Consider the following 20,176-nt stretch of genomic DNA (forward strand, 5'->3'; position numbering starts at 1 on the left):
CACCCCTGCCGTACTCCTTTCCCAATCTTAAACCAATCTGTTGTCCCATGGTCTGTTCTTACTGTTGCTACATGGTCATTATACAGATTCCTCAGGAGGCATACAAGGTGACTTGGTGTCTCCATACCACCAAGAACTTGCCACAGTTTATTATGATCCACACAGTGGAACTTTAGAATAATACATAAAACAGAAATAGATGATGATTTTCTGAAATTTTCTGCCTGCCTCCATTATCCAGTGGATATTGTCAATTTGGTCTCTAGTTCCTTTACCTTTTCTGAACCCAGCTTGTACATCTGGCAACTCTCGCTCCATGAATTGCTGGAGTCTACTTTGCAGGGTCTTGAGCATTACTTAACTGGCATGTAAGATAAGAGCCACTGTGTTATAGTTAGAGCAGTCTTTAGTGTTTCCCTTTTTTGGTATGGAGATATAAGTTGATTTTTTCCAATCTGATGGCCATTCTTGTGTTTTCCATATTTGCTGGCATATGGCATGCTTACCTTGACAGCATCATCTTTCAAGATTTTAAACAGTTCAACTGGGATACCGTTGTCTCCTGCTGCCTTTTTATTAGCAACGCTTCTCAATGCCCATTCAACCTCACTCCTCAGGATGTCTAATTCTATCACTCACCACACCATCATAACTATCCTCGATATTATTATCCTTCATATAGATCTTCCATACATTCTCGCCGCCTTCTCTTGATCTCTTCTGCTTCTGTTAGATCCTTGCTGTCTTCATTTTTGATCATGCCCATTTTTGCCTTAAAATTACCTCCTATGTTTCTAATTTTCTGGAAGAGGTCTTTTGTCCTTCCTATTCTATTGTCTTCTTCCACTTCCATGCATTGCTTGTTTAGAAATAGTTCCTTATCCCTTCTGGCTAACCTCTGGAATTGGGCATTTAAATGGGCATATCTCCGCCTTTCACTGTTTCCTTTTGCTTTCCTTCTTTCTTGGGCTACTTTCACTATCTCAGCAGACAACCATCTTGCCTTCTTGGTTTTCTTTTTCTTTGGGACATTCTTTGTTGCCGCCTCCTGAACAATGTTGCAAACTAATATCCAAAGTCCTTCATGGACCCTGTCTGTTAAATCTAGCCCCCTAAGGCTATTCCTCACATTCACTGCATATTCATTAGGAATATTAGTGAGATCATATATAACTGATCTGTGTGTCTTCCTTATTCTCTTTAGTCCAATTCTAAACTGTGATCTGAACTCCAGTCAGAACCAGGCCTTGTTTTCACCGACTGAATGGATGTCCACCATCTTTGGCTGTAAAGGATGTAGTCAATCTGATTTTGATGTTGACCATCTGGTGAAGTCCATGTATAAAGCCGTCTTTTAGGCTGTTGAAGAGAGTGTTTGTTATGCACAGTGAGTTAGGCTGATAGAATCTTGCCAGTACATGTCCCGCTTCCTTTTGTTGTCCCAGGCCATGCTTGCCTGTAATCCCAGGTGTCATGTGACTTACCACCTTTGCATTCCAATCTCCTGTAATGAAAATAATTTCTCCTTTTGGTGTATTATCCAGTAGGTGCTGCAGATCCTCAGAGAACTGATTTACTTCTGCTTCTTCAGCAGCTGTGGTCCGGGCATATATTTGGATCACTATGATGTTAAATGGCTTACCCTGAACTCGAAGGGAGATGATTCTATCATTTTTTGGATCGTATCCCAGCACTGCTTTAGCCACTTTATTATTAATTATGAAGGTTACTCCATTTCTTCTGTGGTCCTCTTGTCCACAGTAGTATATCTGGTGGTCATCTGTTGTGAAGTAGCCCATTCCTGTCCACTTCAGTTCACTGACACTCAGAATGTCTATATTTAATCTTGACATCTCACCAATAACCACGTCCAATTTGCCCTGGTTGATTGATCTTACATTCCAGGTTCCTATAGTGTGTTTAGAACATCGGATTCGTCGTTTACCACTAGCACCGTTGGCCATTAGCTATCCTCTTGGCTTTGAGCTAGCTGCGTCATCACAACTGGGGATAATTAAACTTATCCTCTTTTCCTCCCCAGTAGCATTTTGACCGTCTTCTGACCTGGGAGTCTCATCTTCCGATGGTATACCAACATATCTCTGGTTGTACTAATCCATTTAGTTCTTGTGGCAAAAATACTGGGCTGGGTTGCCATTACTTTCCACAGGGATCGTATTTAGTTTGACCTCTCTGTCATGACCTTCACGTCTTGGGTGTCCCTTCACGGTTTCACTCATGGCGTCATAGAGGTGCTCAAGCTCCAGCACCACGGCAAGGTAACAATCCTTTGCAAGAGAAAAACATACATGTTATTTTCACATTTTTCATACATTTCTTTTACTGAATTTTTTTTTCCGTTTTTTGGTCCTCTTTTTTAACATTTATAGTTATTTTTTTAGATTTATTTTTTTAAATTCGTATATTTACACTAAAATAAAGTATGGGAATGGGTTCCTCATTTTGTTTCAGATGTTTTGATATATAATAAAAACCATACATAATACATATCAAACGTTCAAAACAAAATGAGGAACCCATTCCAATACTTTATTTTAGTGTAAATATACGAATAAAAAAAAATAAATCTAAAAAAACTAACTATAAATGTTAAAAAAGAAAACCAAAAAACGGAAAAAAAAATTCTGTGGAAAAAATATAAAAAAATAGCCCTATATGTTACAGAAAAAAAAGAACGCAGAAAAATAATTTTTGTAACTGAAGGAAAAATAATCAGTAAAACCACCACATGGGTAAAGTCCGTAAAAAGTGTCTGGTCCATAAGGTACAAAACAGCTTGGTCTTTAAGAGGTTAAATTAGTTCGTCAAGGCAATGGATAAAAATCACAAGACTAAATTTACCTATCTTTCAGAAGCAAAGATAAAGGAGGGTGTTATTGTGGGTTCACTGAACGGAGAACTGAAACATGACAATAGTTTCAATGTATGCTTAACAAGCAAAGAAAAATCTGCCTGAATGGTATTTAAGCATGCGACAGATAAAAGGAGATCAAACGACTTTGAACAGATTGTGACCATGTAGCGAGCCAAGGCAGGAGGGCTTGTGTCACGGTGGCTATTACAGTCCATAATCCCCACCCAATTGCACTACAGTGAGATGTTGTAGGACAAGATGGTATGCGCTGGCCTCTGCTTGTGGGGACGGTGTGTTGTCGTGTAGCATGTGTAACGTGTCCTGCAGCAACCGAGATACAAGGCCCGCGCTAAGGAGCGGGCGGGTAGAGATGGCCCTGGAGGGATGCATGCAATCTCAGCCAAGGCACCGCTAGGCTGCTTCTAGGCAACCCTGGGACTGTGGTTACCTGTATAGGGTTGTGTAGTGGACCGTCTAATCTAGGAGTCAGCGCAATCCCTCTGGACCTAGACGTAAACAGACAGAGTCGACGCTGTCAATGAGTTTGTGTACCTCGAAAGTGTTCATCACACATATTGGAGGGTGCTTCCGGACATCCTGTGGAGAATAGCACTGGCTGCCTTGGCAATGAGGTCCCTGGAAAAACTCTGGTGGAGGCAGAACATAACACTCAGGACTAAGATTCGATTTTACCAGACTTGAGTAATGCCAATATTATTGTACGGCTCGGAGACCTTGACCTTGCTATCGCAAACCACTGAGCGTGGAATGCCAATGCCAGATTCTCCGTGACCGTTGGTTCGACTTCATCAGAAATAGCGAGATATAAGCTTGCATGGGGCTTGAGTTAATCACAGAAACAATAACAAGGAGACGACCCACACTTTTTGGTCATATTGCACACTTGTTAGAAGCTGTCCCAGCCCACGATGCTCTAACCACAGCAATAGCTAGGAATATCAAGAGATGACCCCCTGCCGGATGTCGGATATGTGCAACATATTAGATGTCGGAGCAGGTACCGTTGCCTACACTGAATGGAACAATGCTCTCGATCATGGTCATTCTAGATTGCGCTACGGACCATCGTCTTCCAAGTGTGATAACTAACTAGTGGACCATAGAAGTTGTCACTCGTGACGCCACCTTTCCTTCACACCATTGATCATCCAGCAGTAGAAATAAGAGAGTCCACACAATGTTATGCCTAAATACCTCAATCACTGGGAACGAGCAGTGACTGGAACTTTACTTGTTGAAACACAAGCTTCACTTGCCAGTGCAGGAATGACAGCTAAGCAAGGTCAGGGAGGAGAACAAGGATGACCTTCAGGCTAAGTTATCTGTAAGGTTCTGCTCCTGGAAAAGGGAACACTCTGGAGGAGGACGGAAGAAGGGAACACTCCACTGACACTCTTCCGCTTCCATCCCTTCACCACATGAGGGTTGAAGGTACCCCCATGTGGCAGGCACTCTCACTCTTCTCACAGCCGTTGAAGTAGACAGAAGACCACGCCCTTCCTCACTCACTCATATTTATAATCATACGACATCACGTGACTAGACATAGTTGTTACATTTTCCAGACATATCCCAGTCACTTACAGACATTAACCTTTTACATGCTGCAGCTGTGCTACACACATAACAGAAGACAAGACACTTTGCACAGTGCATCTGTCATATCCATGCAGCTCAAAAGCACCACGCTCAACAGGGATGCAGGGTGATGTTAACAACTACAGTTGTAGATAGATTTATGCACTGCAGAACAGTGCGCACCACAACTGAGATACATAGCCCAGATGTAAAGCCCGTGCAACACCTGTGTATAACACTCTGCACGGCGATAGGGCATATACACACTGCTAGAAATAGCCACACACCAATCTATGCTAAATGGTAGCACCACTCCAGGGAGAATGAAGCCTGGCCCTAACCTAAAAGAAAGGTGAAGGGTCCCTGCCTAGAAGCGGAGTATTCGTCTCGGTAGAGACGGCTCCACGGTCTTGATCCTTGTCCCTGACTGTCCCTGTAGAGGCCCCTGGAGAGATGAACCGAACAGCAAAGCAAAACAGAAATGAACAGCAGCAAAACAACTGAAAAAGAACCTGCAGCAACTTATCTGCAAGTCGCAATACACCAAGCACGGAAGAGCTCCAAACTCCAAGGACTCCACCATGGAATGGAATAAGCAGCACTGATCACCAGTAGGGGTGAGAATATATAGCCACTCTGTACCTGAAAACTAACAGAGTGAATAGAAAACCACACCTCCACCCTGCTCCCAGGCATGACTAATCCAGCATGCATCCATGCAGCAAAGGCAGACAGCACCAGCAGACTCTGCACATGGTGCATTAACCCTTGACCTGCTTAACAGGGCAACAGGTCTTTACCTGTGTTGAGGCCACCATGCCATGACATTGTCGTGACCGACAAGCCGCGACAGCATCCACATAATTATTTTTCTACGCTTTTTTTTTCTGTGACATAAAGGGCTATTTTTTTCCACAGAATTTTTTTTGACATTTTTTTTTCTTTTTTAACATTTATAGTTATTTTTTTTTAATTAGTATATTTACGCTAAAATAAAGTATTGGAATGGGTTCCTCATTTTGTTTTGGATGTTTGATATGTAATATGTATTGTTTTTATTATATATCAAAACGTCTGAAACAAAATGAGGAACCCATTTCCATACTTTATTTTAGTGTAAATATACGAATTAAAAAAAATAAATATATAAAAAAATAACTATAAAAGTTAAAAAAGAAAATCAAACAATGGAAAAAAAATTCTGTGAAAATGTATGAAAAATATGAAAATAATATGTATGTTTTTCCCTTGCAAAGGATCGTTACCTTGCTGTGGTGCTGGAGCTTGAGCACCTCTATGACGCCATGAGTGAAGACGTGAAGGTCACGATGGAGAGGTCAGACTAAATACGATCCCTGTGGAAAGTAATGGCAACCCACCCCAGTATATTTGCCACAAAAACTAAATGGATCAGTACAACCAGAGATATGTTGGTATACCATCGGAAGATGGGACTCCCAGGTCAGAAGATGGTCAAAATGCTACTGGGGAGGAACAGAGGATAAGTTCAATAAGCCCCAGTTGTGATGACGCAGCTAGCTCAAAGCTGAGAGGATGGCTAACGGCCGACGGTGCTGGTGGTGAACGACGAATCCGATGTTCTAAACACACTATAGGAACCTGGAATGTAAGATCGATCAACCAGGGCAAATTGGATGTGGTTATTGGTGAGATGTCAAGATTAAATATAGACATTCTGAGTGTCAGTGAACTGAAGTGGACAGGAATGGGCTACTTCACAACAGATGACCACCAGATATACTACTGTGGACAAGAGGACCACAGAAGAAATGGAGTAACCTTCATAATTAATAATAAAGTGGCTAAAGCAGTGCCTGGATATGATCCAAAAAATGATAGAATGATCTCACTTCGAGTTCAGGTTAAGCCATTTAACATCACAGTGATCCAAATATATGCCCGGACCACAGCTGCTGAAGAAGCAGAAGTAAATCAGTTCTCTGAGGATCTGCAGCACCTACTGGATAATACACCAAAAGGAGAAATTATTTTCATTACAGGAGATTGGAATGCAAAGGTGGTAAGTCACATGACACCTGGGATTACAGGCAAGCATGGCCTGGGACAACAAAAGGAAGCGGGACATGTACTGGCAAGAATCTATCAGCCTAACTCACTGTGCATAACAAACACTCTCTTCAACAGCCTAAAAGACGGCTTTATACATGGACTTCACCAGATGGTCAACATTGAAATCAGATGAGTGCTGCATATTTGCAGAATGAACTATGCTTTTTTTTTTTGTCAGACAAGTGTTAGTGTATATTCAGCATTTTTGGCACGTGCGTAAATACAACGTTGACAAGTCCCAATGTTGTTGTAATTGTCCCTGCTCACTGTAATCAACCATAGATAGATCCCCTACGTAGTCTCACACCATTCTGTGGTGTTCCTTGTACTTTCTGGGTTTTTGAGAGAACTGTTGAGCTTGGAGACGTCTTTTGATGAAGATGATTTAGACAGTAACGTGAGATGTTGGAGAACAGGCCTAGAAGGAGGAGTCGGTGGTTCTGGGTTCAACCTCTGGTGTCGCAGCATGCACTTAAGGGGTATGTCCATACTCTTTACGCTGACTAGAGGTGCCATCCAGAGACGTTCATCGCCTTCTATCATTTGTCGTTCCAGCTGTTCCATAAGCATCTGGAGGAGGTGTGATCCGTATGTACAATGGTGTGTATCTCTTGAAGGGAGACTCCTGGTCACCCTGAGGTAGATACATGGTATGTTCTATATTGTAATCTCTTTGTTTTAAAAAATGTCTTCTACAGTAATGTTGTTTATTGTATTCAGCTTTATAAAAATAGACATTTTGCTGACTTCTTTTCTTATATACAGGTTCCTGGCCACTGGGAATTTGCATGCTTCGCTGCATTTTCAAGTTTCTATTGGGGCAATCTATGATTTGTGGGATAATCAGGAAGACCTGTGAGGTCCTTTGGCAGTGTCTGGTGCTTTTGGTGATGGCCCCACCCTCTTGTCAAGACTGGATGGACATCGCTGAAGGATTCCAGGCTGCCGCACAGTTTCTGAACAGGGCCATTGGATGGCAATCACATCCGTGTTAATAAGCCGCCTCACTCAGGGTTCCTATAATACCATTCTAAGTAGTACTTCTTGGTAGTGCTGTTGGCTCTTGCTGATAGTAACTATCAATTTCTAATTGTAGATATCATGGCCTATGGAAGCATTGCAGATGCTCACATTTTCACGGCTTCCAGAATAGGAATAATAAACAGTTTGCTTGAAGCCAGCCCCAAATTACCTGTACACAGGTGCATTGAACATGTGTTCATTTAACTTTAAAATGCACACAACTTCTAGAAGTACAATGAAAAATTAAAGCAAACTCCAACACAAAAGTGACACAAAGAGTGCCAGACTAGGCAAAAAAAAACAATGTTTGCATTGCAGATAGTCTTGCTAGGAGTCCTAACTTGCTAAAGATTTCAGAGACTTAAGATGGCAGGACACAGCAATGAAAAAATATTCACAAAAATTGTTTGGGCTGCTGCAATGTAGCATCATCGCACCTGTCTTCAAAGATATCCTGGGCCACCTCCAGCCAGCAGATGTCTTTGACATGGCAGTCTTTATAAGCTTCGCAGCCAGAATCCCACACGTAAGGCCTCTGTTCCATCATGGAAATGAGGACCTCCAGGTCCACCCCCTCAGCATTTTCCACCTGAATCAGATATTGACTACCTAAATGTCTGCCGTGTCTGGTGTACAATTACCTGCCGCCCTTATAGTGTCCTGCGCAATTCTGCAATGTTTCACGCATCTGGTAGAATATTGCATGTGCATTTGCACATCCCCATTGACTTCTATGGGGACCTTTGGTGTGCACACAAGAAAATAGAACATGCTCTATTTTTTATCTTGCATGAATGAAATGCACAGGGAAAATACGGAAATGTGAACAAAAAGAATTTTATAATTTCCTATTCTCTACAATGACACATAAATCTATGTTAGATTTTTGTAGCATTCAAACTGCAACAAATTCCATACATTATGTGAATGTATTTTATATAGTTTATCACTAACAATAGAATGTAGATTTTACATAAGTCTCAATAACTACCACTAGATGTCAGTAGAACTTAAAATCACTTCAATGCTGTAACTTATGCTCTCCTGTGACTGCATTACCTGTTTGATGAGCCAGCTAGCAGCTGATGAAATGCGTACGATGTTAGCCTTTAATAAAAGCGACGTGGTTCAGGAGAAGTAAGGAAATGCCCTTCTCAGGGCAATCACAAAGCTTCATAATAATATTAGGTGCGAGTATTGAGGGCTACATCATGGAACTAGGCTCACTTTAGGGGCCACTGTATCATTTTTCAATGTAATGTCTCATCCAGTTCCTATGATAGAATAGCCTGGACATTTACAGGTCTCTAACCTTGAAACCCCATGTACCTAGGTTCCCCGGTACCTTCTGCGCCCAGAATAAGTCCCTGAAACTGAAAACAGCTTGTTTGCTGTATCTGCTAGCCATTCCCAAGACTCCATGACAGCATATAGCCATGGATTGTATCACAGATTTATCTCCTTCCGGAGGATGCACACAGCTATCTGGGTGATAATCGATTAATTCTCTAAGATGGCTCATTTTGTACCATTGTTTGGGTTGCCTTCCAATAGCCAACTTGCCGAGAAGGTCATCGACCATACTTTTCGCCTCCATGGTTTTCCCAGGCATATTGTATCTGAGAGAGGAGTACAATTTACGTATAAGTTTCAGAGATCTCTTTGTAAGCTCATGAATATATCTTTGGACTTCTCCTCCTCCTCCAATCCACAGTCCAATAGGCAGGTGGAACGCACAAACCAAATTCTGATCAGTTATCTTCACCATTTCACTAACGCCCATTAAGACGATTGAGTCAGTCTACTGCAGAGTTTTCGCATAACCAGCACATTAGTGACTCCATGAAGAGTTCCCCCTTTGCCATTTTATATATGGGCGGCAACCCAGAATTCCCGTGCCAGTGTCCACCAATTCTGAGGTCCCATCAGCAGCTTCTTCCGCACAAAATATTTGCAGGATCTGGCAGGAGACCAAAGTGACTGGAGAGATCAGTCACTTCCATGAAGAGGTTCACCGATTGCAGGGGTCGACCCTCCCTGCAGTTTTTTCCAGGGCATAAAGTATGGCTGTCCTCCAAACATATCAGGTTGAGAGTGCCGTCTTATAAGCTTGCACCACAATATTTAGGTCCGTTTGAAGTCTCTGAGAAGATGAATTCCACATGTTACAGGCTACAACTTCCCAGCTCCTTCTATGTATCACTGCTTAAACCACTCATGCTTAATAGGTTTTCCAAAAAACCCAGACTAGTTTCTACTCGGATCAACTCAGAAAACCTCTTTGAGGTAAAAAATATTCTAGATATCAAGAAAGTTAGGAACAAGATTTTCTTCTTAGTGGATTGGAAAGGGTACAGTCCAGAGGACAGGTCTGAGAACATGAATGCTCCTTGTGTGGTTTAGGAATTTTTGCGGAGAACCAGTGGGAGGAGATGGGGGCATAGGGGTGAGGGTACTGTTAGGTCTGCTGTTCAGACTTGCTCCTCTCCTCCTTTGCCTGGCAAACACGGGCGTCGTCCTACTTTGCTTGTAACCTGAGCTTCTACCTAATTTCTTCTGGCACCTCAATGGTTACTTGCTCCTGGCCTTCTAGCTCAGCTGTAGGACCTTTGCCAATTATTACCCTACATAGCTCAGCTGGGAATTCCACTCAGTGCTTTAGTATTGTTGTGAGTTTGTTCTCTGACACTCTGCTTAGCTCTTGCTGCGGCATTTATTCTGTTATTATCCACTGTCCTTCCTTAGTTCTCCTTTTTGGACTGGGTTAAAGTCATCTGGTATCTTTACCTCCATTTGCCAGTGGGTCAGCTCTCAGCCTCGCTGGACTAGGCCTTTACCTCCCCAGTAGATTGATCCAGTTGTTTCGCATCCACAGTCCTAATGTGTCCCAAGTTAAAGATCCCCAATACGATCAGTTAAAGTGCTTCTATATGAAGACCAAAGCCCATGCCAATTTATATCACTCACTCTTTTTCAGAATATGTGTCTTGCAGTGTTCCACATGCCATATCCGTAATTTTTAAGCCTTTACTTTCTCAACATTCTAGCTCCTTTCCTATATATTGTAGCAAATGGGAGGAGCAGCTGGGTAAGCAAATCACAGGGGCTCAGGGTACATGGAACATCAGCCATCGTTATATCACTGGTAATCTTCTGTTGGGATTTGATGCCTCCACAATTTTCTCCTTCTTACTCCCTATCCCTTTCTCCTGCTTTTCCCTACCACTCTGTTTCTACCTCCTCGGTTTCTTCCCATTCTCTTTTATCATTTCTTCCCTCAGTCTGTTTCCACTAGTGAACTTGTGTACCATTTCTAACCTTGAAATATTGTAAATGCTGTCCTGTATCTCCAACATTTAGGTTGTACCAAGATATCTATAATTATTTCCATCTAGTCATGCAATTGTTCCAGGCCTATGGTTGGTAGCTCGGGTATTAGTGTATCTTGACGCCACCAGAAGCTAGGGGTTTGACAGGGGGAACGCCCCTCTCACACCCCCAGCTCCTGATAGGGTCAATGCACCAAGGTCCTGCCAAAACGCTGCCATGTTAGTTCTGTAACATGGCAGCATTAAAATGTAATAGTGTAATACAACAAAGTGATGTAAGCCTTACGCTATGGTCCCCCGTTAACATATGCCACCCTCACTGCTTGTGTTCGGCCGCCGAAACTCTCAGCTCCCTGTTGGCCGCTGCCCCGCTCAGAGCTGCCGCTCTCCGTGCTTTTACTCGATCGGTGGGACTGTTAGCTGCGTGGATGGCGCTCCCCAACTGACAGCTACCTTGAGTGCTTGTGCTCCTCTGCTGGCACAGTAAGATCGCTGATGGCGAGTCCTCCGGTGAGAGCTTGCGCCGTCTGCGCTTCTGCTCCGCTGACCGAAAAGCTGGCAGAGGTGGGGGGGTGGGGGAAGGCCAACAGTGTGTGCTCCTGCACTCTGCGGCCGGGGCATAACACTGTCTGTCCCCCCGGCCCTGCAGCGGTCAGTATGCCACAGTAAATTCGGGTGTGGGGTGCCTGTAGTGGTGCGGCGGCGGCGAGCCAGCAAAAGCCGCTGCAGGATGCTTTTGCCTCATTGCTACTGAAGTGAGGCCGGTTCCGCAGTTTGCAGCAGGGCTTTGTGTATGTGTTTTTGCTCCACTTTGGGCCTGCTCTATGTTTTGGGTGGGCACTTTTAGTGGCCTTCCAGGACCTTTTTGCAAGTCTGCAGAGCAGCCTATCAGGTACAGGGGGCGTCACCCGCCTGTCAATCTTGACTCCACCAGGACTTGTTGCTGGCATCAAGATACACTAATACCGGTAGCTCATTCTATTTCATTATCATATTCTGTTTTTTTCTGGGCCCCCTATGCTGTGGGTTGCAGACTAGGATTGTTCCGCCACACTTGTTTTGTATTCTATGTACTATGTTAGTTTTCTGTACCTATTTCTTTAAAACTCAATAAATGATCTAAATTAGAAAAAAATGACATCATCCATGAATGAGTACATAAGTGGTGTTAACGGTAGTGTTCAACATTTGACCATTATTTGCAGTGTACAATCCTTCATGATCAGCATTCTTTTCTTGCCAGAGTCCTAAATCATTTTCTGTATGTGCAGCTGAATAAACACAAGAGAGGTCAGCGTGACCCTAAACAAACTATTAACGATAAACAGCTTATTTATTCAGTATGATGTTACTACAGTTAATTAATAAGAGGAATCTACCGAAATTTTTTGAAAATTCGTTGTGAGGGAAAATATAAGAGTTATGTACCAGTGTAGTGAGGAATTTCATATTCTGCATTTCGAATCAGATTTAAAATTATGATTTTGTTTTCAGCTTTTTCCCCAGATGGATCAGCGTGTGACTGCTGGATCTGACTAGTCTATAACTAGAGACACATAAATCAGTAGGATAAGTGTAATCAAGACTATTTGCAAAGCTGCTTCAAATGTTATCTTATATTTATTGGAGCAATAAAAAATGTTTGCAAATATGGACATAAGGAGGGCTTCATTTTCCTGTTGACTTTATAGGACAAACTGTCTTACCTTATGCATTTTTAAAATAAGGTTTATGATTCACTTGCTTGTCATTTTCTGCATCATTTTTGCTATTCAAAATTACTGCTTGCTGTCAATGAATTTAACCAATTACATCTTACACTACAGAAGATAAAAAATTTGCACTTCTTACAATGTATCAGTGCAGTTCATCATGTGAGTTAGAAACAGCATTAGCACAAGTACCTTCTGCCAAGCAGTCTTAACAGCAGAAGGACAAGACAGATTTTTAGCTTCTTACAGGGGTTGTCCCGCAAAATAAAGTAAAGTTAAACACTTCTGTATGGCCATATACATGCACTTTGTAATATACATCGTGCATTAAATATTGGCCATACAGAAGTTATATACTTACCTACAGGCCCCCCCCCCCTGTGTTGGCGTCCCCATCTCCATGGCGTAACCGAATCCTTCTCCTGGCTCGAATAGATGCGCTTGCGTCATTATTAACTGGTAAAAAAAGAAAAAAATATTTACTCACCTCTCCGCCGCTCAGACGCGTCCTCCAGGTGGCTCCCCGACTCTGCTGTCCAGCACTTTCAGCAGGCAGGGTTTAAAAAATGAATGAATAGCTAAGCACTAGCTGTAATTGGCTGAGCGCTCAGCCAATAGCTAAGCACTAGCTGTTATTGGCTGAACACTCAGCCAATCAGCACAACCCTTTCAGGAGGCAGGGATTTTTAAATCTCCGCCTGCTGAAAGTGCTGGACAGCAGTGTCGGGGAGCCAGCTGGAGGATGCGTCTGAGCGGCGGAGAGGTGAGTAAATTTTTTTTTTCTTTTTTTAACTAGTTAATGATGATTTTCAGGGAAGGGCTTATATTTTAAGCCCTTCCCCGAAAATCATACTACGGGGTTTGCCACAAACCACTGCTTTCAATGGTACCGGCTGCAGCTCCCATCCCATTGAAAGCAATGGGATAGCATGCTGAACTTCTGCCACAGCTGTGACAGCTGTGACAGCTGTGGCAGAAGTCTGCGGTATTCTCCCTATCTTTTCAATGGGGCTAGCGCTCCTGCTGCTGGCCCCATTGAAAAGACTGTCGATATCTCGGCGTCATCCCGGCTTTTTTCTTGTGCTGCGAGGCAAGTGTTTTCACTTGCTCTCGCAGCGTAAAAGAGAATAAAACGCCAGTGGGTGTCAGCCCTAATATAAACAAGAGTATTTCTTTATTTCCTTAAGGACCAGACAATTTTGGTTGAGACTTTTTCTTTCTCGATTAATGTAGCCTTATGAGGACTTGATTTTTGCAGTACAATTATTTTTGTTGCCACCATTTTGGGTATACTAGGTGTGTTCAAAAATCTATCCAACCTTTATTCATAAAAAAATCTTTGTATTCAGAAAAAAACAAGCTTCAGAGTATTTTCGATCTGGGGAAAAGCCAGAAGTCACATGGAGCCATGTTGGGAAAGTAGGGAGCCTGATGACGGGCAGGTGTGTTGTGTTTGGCCAGGAAACGGTATCAAATGAGCAGAATGGGCAGTTGCATTATTGGGATGGAGCAGCCAATTGTCCGCTGTGTCTTTAAGTGTTACAAAAGTGACGCAGAACCTCTTGGTAGTACTCCTTGGTGATGGTTGCACCGTGTGGTGTGTACTCGTGATGAACTACGCACTTAAGTAAAAAAAGACAGTCAGCTTGACTTTGATATTGCTGCGAACTTGCCTTGCTTTTTTTGGCCTCTGGGATGTTGGATGCTTCCATTGTGATGACTGCAACTTGGTTTCTGGGTCGTTCCCATAAACCCAGGACTCATTGCCAGTGATAACTGTTTTGAGGAATTCAGGATCACTGTTCTGTCTGCAGCGTGTCCTGTGTGATCTCCAAACGGAATTGCTTCTGCTTGATCGTTACCAGCTTTGACACGAACTTCGCTGAGATTCTCCTGAAGCCCAAATCCTCAGTCAAAATGGAATGAACGGATCCAATGCTGATGTTGGCCTCTTCTGTAAGTTCCCTGATCTGGATTCAATGATCCTGCATCACCAGGGTCCACACTTGGTCAATGATGATCTAATTTCTCGATGTTGAGGGCCTACCAGAAAGTGCTTCACTATCCACTGATGTGCGCCCATCTTTGACACGGTTGTACCACTCCTTTATCTGTGTGGTACTCCTTGCTTTGTCCCGAAGGCCTTTCCCCTTGTGAATCTCCAAGTTCTACACAATTTAATGCAGCAGCGTTGTTCAAGTTGTTCTGTCATTTTGTCAAAAAATAAAGTCAGATGGCCTCACTTACACTCCCTCACTCATTGGCTGTCTGCTGGTGACTAGCAGCTTTTGCAGGCAGGAAAACAATCCAAGCATGCGCATTAGGTTCGCCTAAATATGTTCCCAAACCACATCTCCCTAGCTTCATTTGTTCACTCACAAAAAAAATTAGGGTTGGATACTTTTTGAACACACCTCATATCATCTGTTTTCTATTCATTTTTTAAGTAGATCTGGCTGAAACTACTGGGAGATAAAGTGCTGCATACAGCACTTTTTCTTCTGTCCAATAGCCGAGTGGAGTAGGAAAGCGGAATCCCCAGTGAAGATGTGAAAGCGCCCTTATGCTGCTTAAAATACATTATAAATAACACGTTAAAACCTATTTGGTATTGTCCTATTAAAGTTATGTTTTAGGAGGAGCTCTGTGCCAGAGACGAGATGAGATTTGACAAACACCAAGCTACTTGGATGTTGTGGAATCAGTTCCGCTTCTCCCGCGACCTCGACCTATGGCTCGAAAGGAGGTTACTCCCCAACACAAATACAGTCAACAACCCTTCTGACACCATTAGACCTTGAAACCGCAATCCTCATCTCAAGGTGTGAGACGACCCCCGCCTCTCCCTATCCCTCACCAACCCTCGCTTCCCCTCTCTATTCTTAACACCTCAACCCTTGTTATCCCTCTCTCTACTTCCATAGTTCTCTTCATAGGAAGTTACCATATCAGACCTGTTTCATTTTTTCTTTTCTTATTTCAACCAATCAGTAACTGGAATCAGAGATTCCAGAAATCTACTTGAGAGTTACAAGCTATAAACGTTGATAGTATTACAGCTAATGTTATTGTTTAAATAGTCTGTTTTAAAGAACAAGAAAGTAGGTCAGACAAGGAAAGACAATCTCTGTTACTGTAAAAATGTTTATTTGATGAAAATGACACTACAATTTTGTAACCTTCATATCTACATAACAGACAAAATAAAAAAACTTTTGAACCATAAAGTTATGTTTTAGTACTTTTGCACAATAAAAACATGTTTTATGTAAAATCATTTTTTGTGTCTTTTTTAATGTAAGCTGTTATTATTTGTTATTTTTTTCTTCAAGGGGAGAATGGAAAAAATGAACAATCTACTATGCTTTTCCAACTTTTTATGTCCTGCAGTATAACTAACCTGGTATCTTTTTTTTCGACAGCTTGTTACGATTGTGGTGGTACCATCACAGGGCACCAAGGCACTGACAGAGAAAGCCCTGTCATTCTGTCAAACAGCTGAGATGACATTGTCACTACTGACCATGGCATTTAAGTGGTGAACTGCTTGGATCAGAGTTATCTCCAATTCCCAGGAGTTGCGGCAAGAGCATGCTATATTTATGTTAAATAGATAAATAGGTTAAATGTAGAACAGGTGTTGACTGTACAATGTGAAATTAAGCCCAGCCACAATGGCTATTAGCTGTACAATATTGATAAGTTCATGCCGCCATTAGCGTGTGTGCATAGTATGGCTTTGTGCAGCCACCTGCATCCTGTGTTTCCACCTTTAGGATGGTCTGCTAACCATGGGCCAGTGATATGTGCTTGTCTTCTAGGCTACAATTTGCCAGCCAGCTCCTGTGCCTATGTAAGACTAAATATCAGCAGTTGTAAAACACTGATGAAGGATGAAGCTGGGCAGGGCTAGGTATGATCAGTGGCTTGGTTTAGGGGGAAAAGCAGAAGCACACGAAGCATGCCACCATTGTTGTCCCTCTTTGCTTTCCTTTCCAGTTGAGAGGTATGTAATATGGATGAGATAATGTAAAAGTGGACATAACCTTTATTGCTTCGATTTAAAAGGAACCTGTCACTTTGCACATGCAGCACAATCTGTGGACCTCCTGTTATAGGGCAGGAGGTACTGAGCAGACTGATATCATTTTATGCAAAAAGATTAGAACTCGAACTAATTTATGAATTAAACATCTACTTATTCCGGGTTTAGCAGTCTAGTGGATTGTACTATTAGTGATTGGCACCTATCTCTGTATGCACTACCATTCAGGGAATACTGTCAATTACCAATAGTACTGCCCACTGGACTACTAAACTCAATGAGCAGATATTTAATTCTATAAATTAGAAACTCGAAGGAATCTTTTTGCATAAAATGATATCAATCAGCTCAGCTTCTCCTGCTCTATAACATGCTGCACACTGATTGTACTGCATGCACAATGTAACAGTATCCCTTTAATTGTGGGTATCATTATTATACCTATAATTTCGAGAAACAAGGACTGTGGAGTAAGTGCATCACAACTGGCTTAGAGTATGATGATATCAATCCACTGGATGAATTATTGCATTTACAGTGCTGTGTGAAGATTACTTCTCTGTTTCCTCCTACTTTGTATTGTTTTCATACCTACAGTTTTGAGCAATGACTAACTGCAGATCATGTGTTGTATGTTTTGGCACCTTGGGCGTATCTCCTCAGGTAATAAATCAGTACTCTTGCTATTTCTGTGATGAAATGTATTTACATATGCATCTAGAAGACATGATTGTTTTTTTATATGGTTTGGAAAGGTAATCAGCTTTATTGGACTACTGACATCGAAACTTGTGAAACCAACATATATAGACCACACAGACCACATCATGGCATGATTAGTACATGACCTCTATATTTCTGTATGCGGAGAGAAACTAAATGACAATCACTAGAATTCTGCTGTGATTTAAACATATTTCTTCAACATTACCGTAATGCTGCAATTTTGCCATGACTTGCAAGTGACCCCATGTTACCAATGAGCCCTAGCCTTAAAGGGGTTTTCTGAGTATTTTTTTAAAATCCTGCTGGTCATATCTTATACTTATCCACCCCAGGTCCACTGTCCCCACTGGCAGTCTGTTTACAAGCTGCAGACAGCTACATGCTGACTGAGTCCAATCACAGGTCTCGGTGGTCTACAATGTCTTTGAACTTGTCTAGTGATGTGGTCCGAACAGAGCTCACATTAGGAGTTCCTAATGTTTTTATACGTTTATGGGAGAAACTGGTCATAGGAAAAGATTAGTAAGCATGTTTCCCACCAACAGTTAACAGTTTACCTTTTACAGAATGGTGATTTGGCACTGGAGCTGCGGGAAGCCAGGACAGGTGATATGAGTAGGCTAGTTGGTTATTTTTTGGCATCGCCAGTAGGATTACTTGGTGATCGCCAAGAATTACTTGGGAAACCCCTTTTTAAAGCTCTTTTACATGGCCTCATAATCAGAGATGAACATTGGTAGGATCACTTGTTTGCCCAATCATCAGGTCATGTGAATATTCCCCTGATGAGCTACTCATTCATCAATTAAATGGGCTCATTTGTGCTGAGTAAAAATCTTTGTTGTCAGGAGTACATCTCACTGGGGGATGTGCTGCCGAGAGTGATGAAAAGGTATGGGGAGCGAATGATTGCATAGGTGATTGTTCGCTCTCCATAGAGTCAGTATCAGCCTGCATAAAGGCTAGTCAAATACGCTACAATTTGGTTGATAAACATTTGGCATGGGGCAAGAATTTGGCCATGAAAAAGGGTACTAAGGCCGGCTTCACACGGGCGGCAAAATCGTGTGAGATTTGTGTGTTGCGAGATGCACAAATCTCGCACAAATATGAACACCATTCTTTCGAATGGGGTCACAAACATGAGCGATGTTTTCCTGCATCGCACCGCGATGCTATGCTGGAAAAAAAATTGCGGGATGTTCTATGTTTATGTGGGATTTTGCAATGCAGCGCCCAATGTTTTCAATGGAGCTGGCAGCATCGCCAGCAAAGGGAGAAACACTGCGATTCTTTGCTCCGACTGTGACAGCTGCATCGGAGGATCCCTACATACCCCAAGTGATGCAAGGCAGTCTTGCCATGAAAGCACCTTGCATCCATGGGGATTTCACATGGAGGGGAGCACGGCATGGGGTCGGGATTCACAGCCCCATATTGCGCTCACCTGTGTAAAGCTAGCCTTAGGCTAGGACTAAACTGAGACATTTTCCTATAAGACTGTTTTTCCCACAGAGTAATTCAAACATAGAGTATAAACAATTTTCAAAAGGTTCAGAAGTGAGTTTCATGTGACTTTGCAATTTTTTTTAAATAGAAGTGTTAAAAGTGACTTTCTTCATTCTAGTTTATGGCCATTGCAGTAATACCTGAGCCAACTGATTAGTTTACGTACATCTTACTGTAAATTAATAGGAAAGTCAGGCAGATTTTTATACAAGCATTTTTCATGTAATGAATGCTGAATTGTATGTACCAATGCAAATACAGTCCACTACATTCTAATCATGTTTTTTATTTAAACACATTATTGCTTAGCAATAATCCAGTAGATACAATAACATTACTCAATTACTTGTGGTGATAGTGGAACAGAACCTGTTCTGTTTGACTAATTTCTTCTGGTAAGAGGCGGTGTTCCTGAAGATCAGCTACTGTTGTACCTACTGGCAAGAAGCAGAATAGAGAAGAAGAAGCTTTCATAGACAGTTGCAATCAAAGTTATTCCACCCCTATTGCAAATTAGGTTCAGGGCCACTTTTAGGGTGCATTCCCACGAACGTATATTGGCTCGGTTTTCACGCCGAGCCGATATACGCCGTCCTCATGTGCAGGGGGGGGGGGGGGGGGGGATGGAAGAGCCAGGAGCAGGAACTGAGCTCCTGCCCCCTCTCTGCCTCCTCTCCGCCCCTCTGCACTATTTGCAATTGGAGAGGCGGAACGGTGCCGGGGCGAATTCTCGGAACTTAGCCCCGTCCTGCCTCCTTTCATTGCAAATAGTGCAGAGGGGCGGAAAGGAGGCAGAGAGGGGGCAGGAGCTCAGTTCCTGCTCCTGGATCTTCCATCCCCCCCCCCCCCCCCTGCAGATGAGGACAACGTATATCGGCTCGGCGTGAAAACCGAGCCAATATATGTTCGTGGGAATGCAGCCTTAGACTGAGTGTGGTCCTGGGCAAACATAAAAGTGGGACCCCAAATTAAATCCAGATCTCAGAAAACAAAGAGGTCACATGTAATAAAGTGACGCGAATTTCAGATCGGGTTTATTGTATGTGGATTAGCCTCATTGAGACTAAAATCCGCATGTAAATCCACTGCACAAATCTGTGCTGAAAATACGCAGATTTCCTTGATAGCAAATTTCTATTGAAATCTGCATCAAAAAGCTGTAATGCAGATACTCCTAGGAATACACCCTTAGGCCTTAGTCAGACAGGCGTTTTTTTTGCGCGATTTGCACATGCGCATGCATCCGGCGATTTTTTTTTTAAAAACC

General features: G+C 42.5%; 2 pseudogenes; one reads left to right on the forward strand and one right to left on the reverse strand.

Annotated features, from left to right (window-relative positions):
• Positions 1-1,200: 1,200 nt before the first annotated feature.
• Positions 1,201-5,292, reverse strand: LOC136616579 (craniofacial development protein 2-like; annotated as a pseudogene).
• Positions 5,293-5,879: 587 nt separating this feature from the next.
• On the forward strand, positions 5,880-6,754 carry LOC136572447 (craniofacial development protein 2-like; annotated as a pseudogene).
• The last annotated feature ends 13,422 nt before the right edge of the window (positions 6,755-20,176 follow it).

The sequence above is a fragment of the Eleutherodactylus coqui genome, chromosome 1 (genome assembly GCF_035609145.1).
Source record: "Eleutherodactylus coqui strain aEleCoq1 chromosome 1, aEleCoq1.hap1, whole genome shotgun sequence".
Taxonomy (NCBI): Eukaryota; Metazoa; Chordata; class Amphibia; order Anura; family Eleutherodactylidae; genus Eleutherodactylus; species Eleutherodactylus coqui.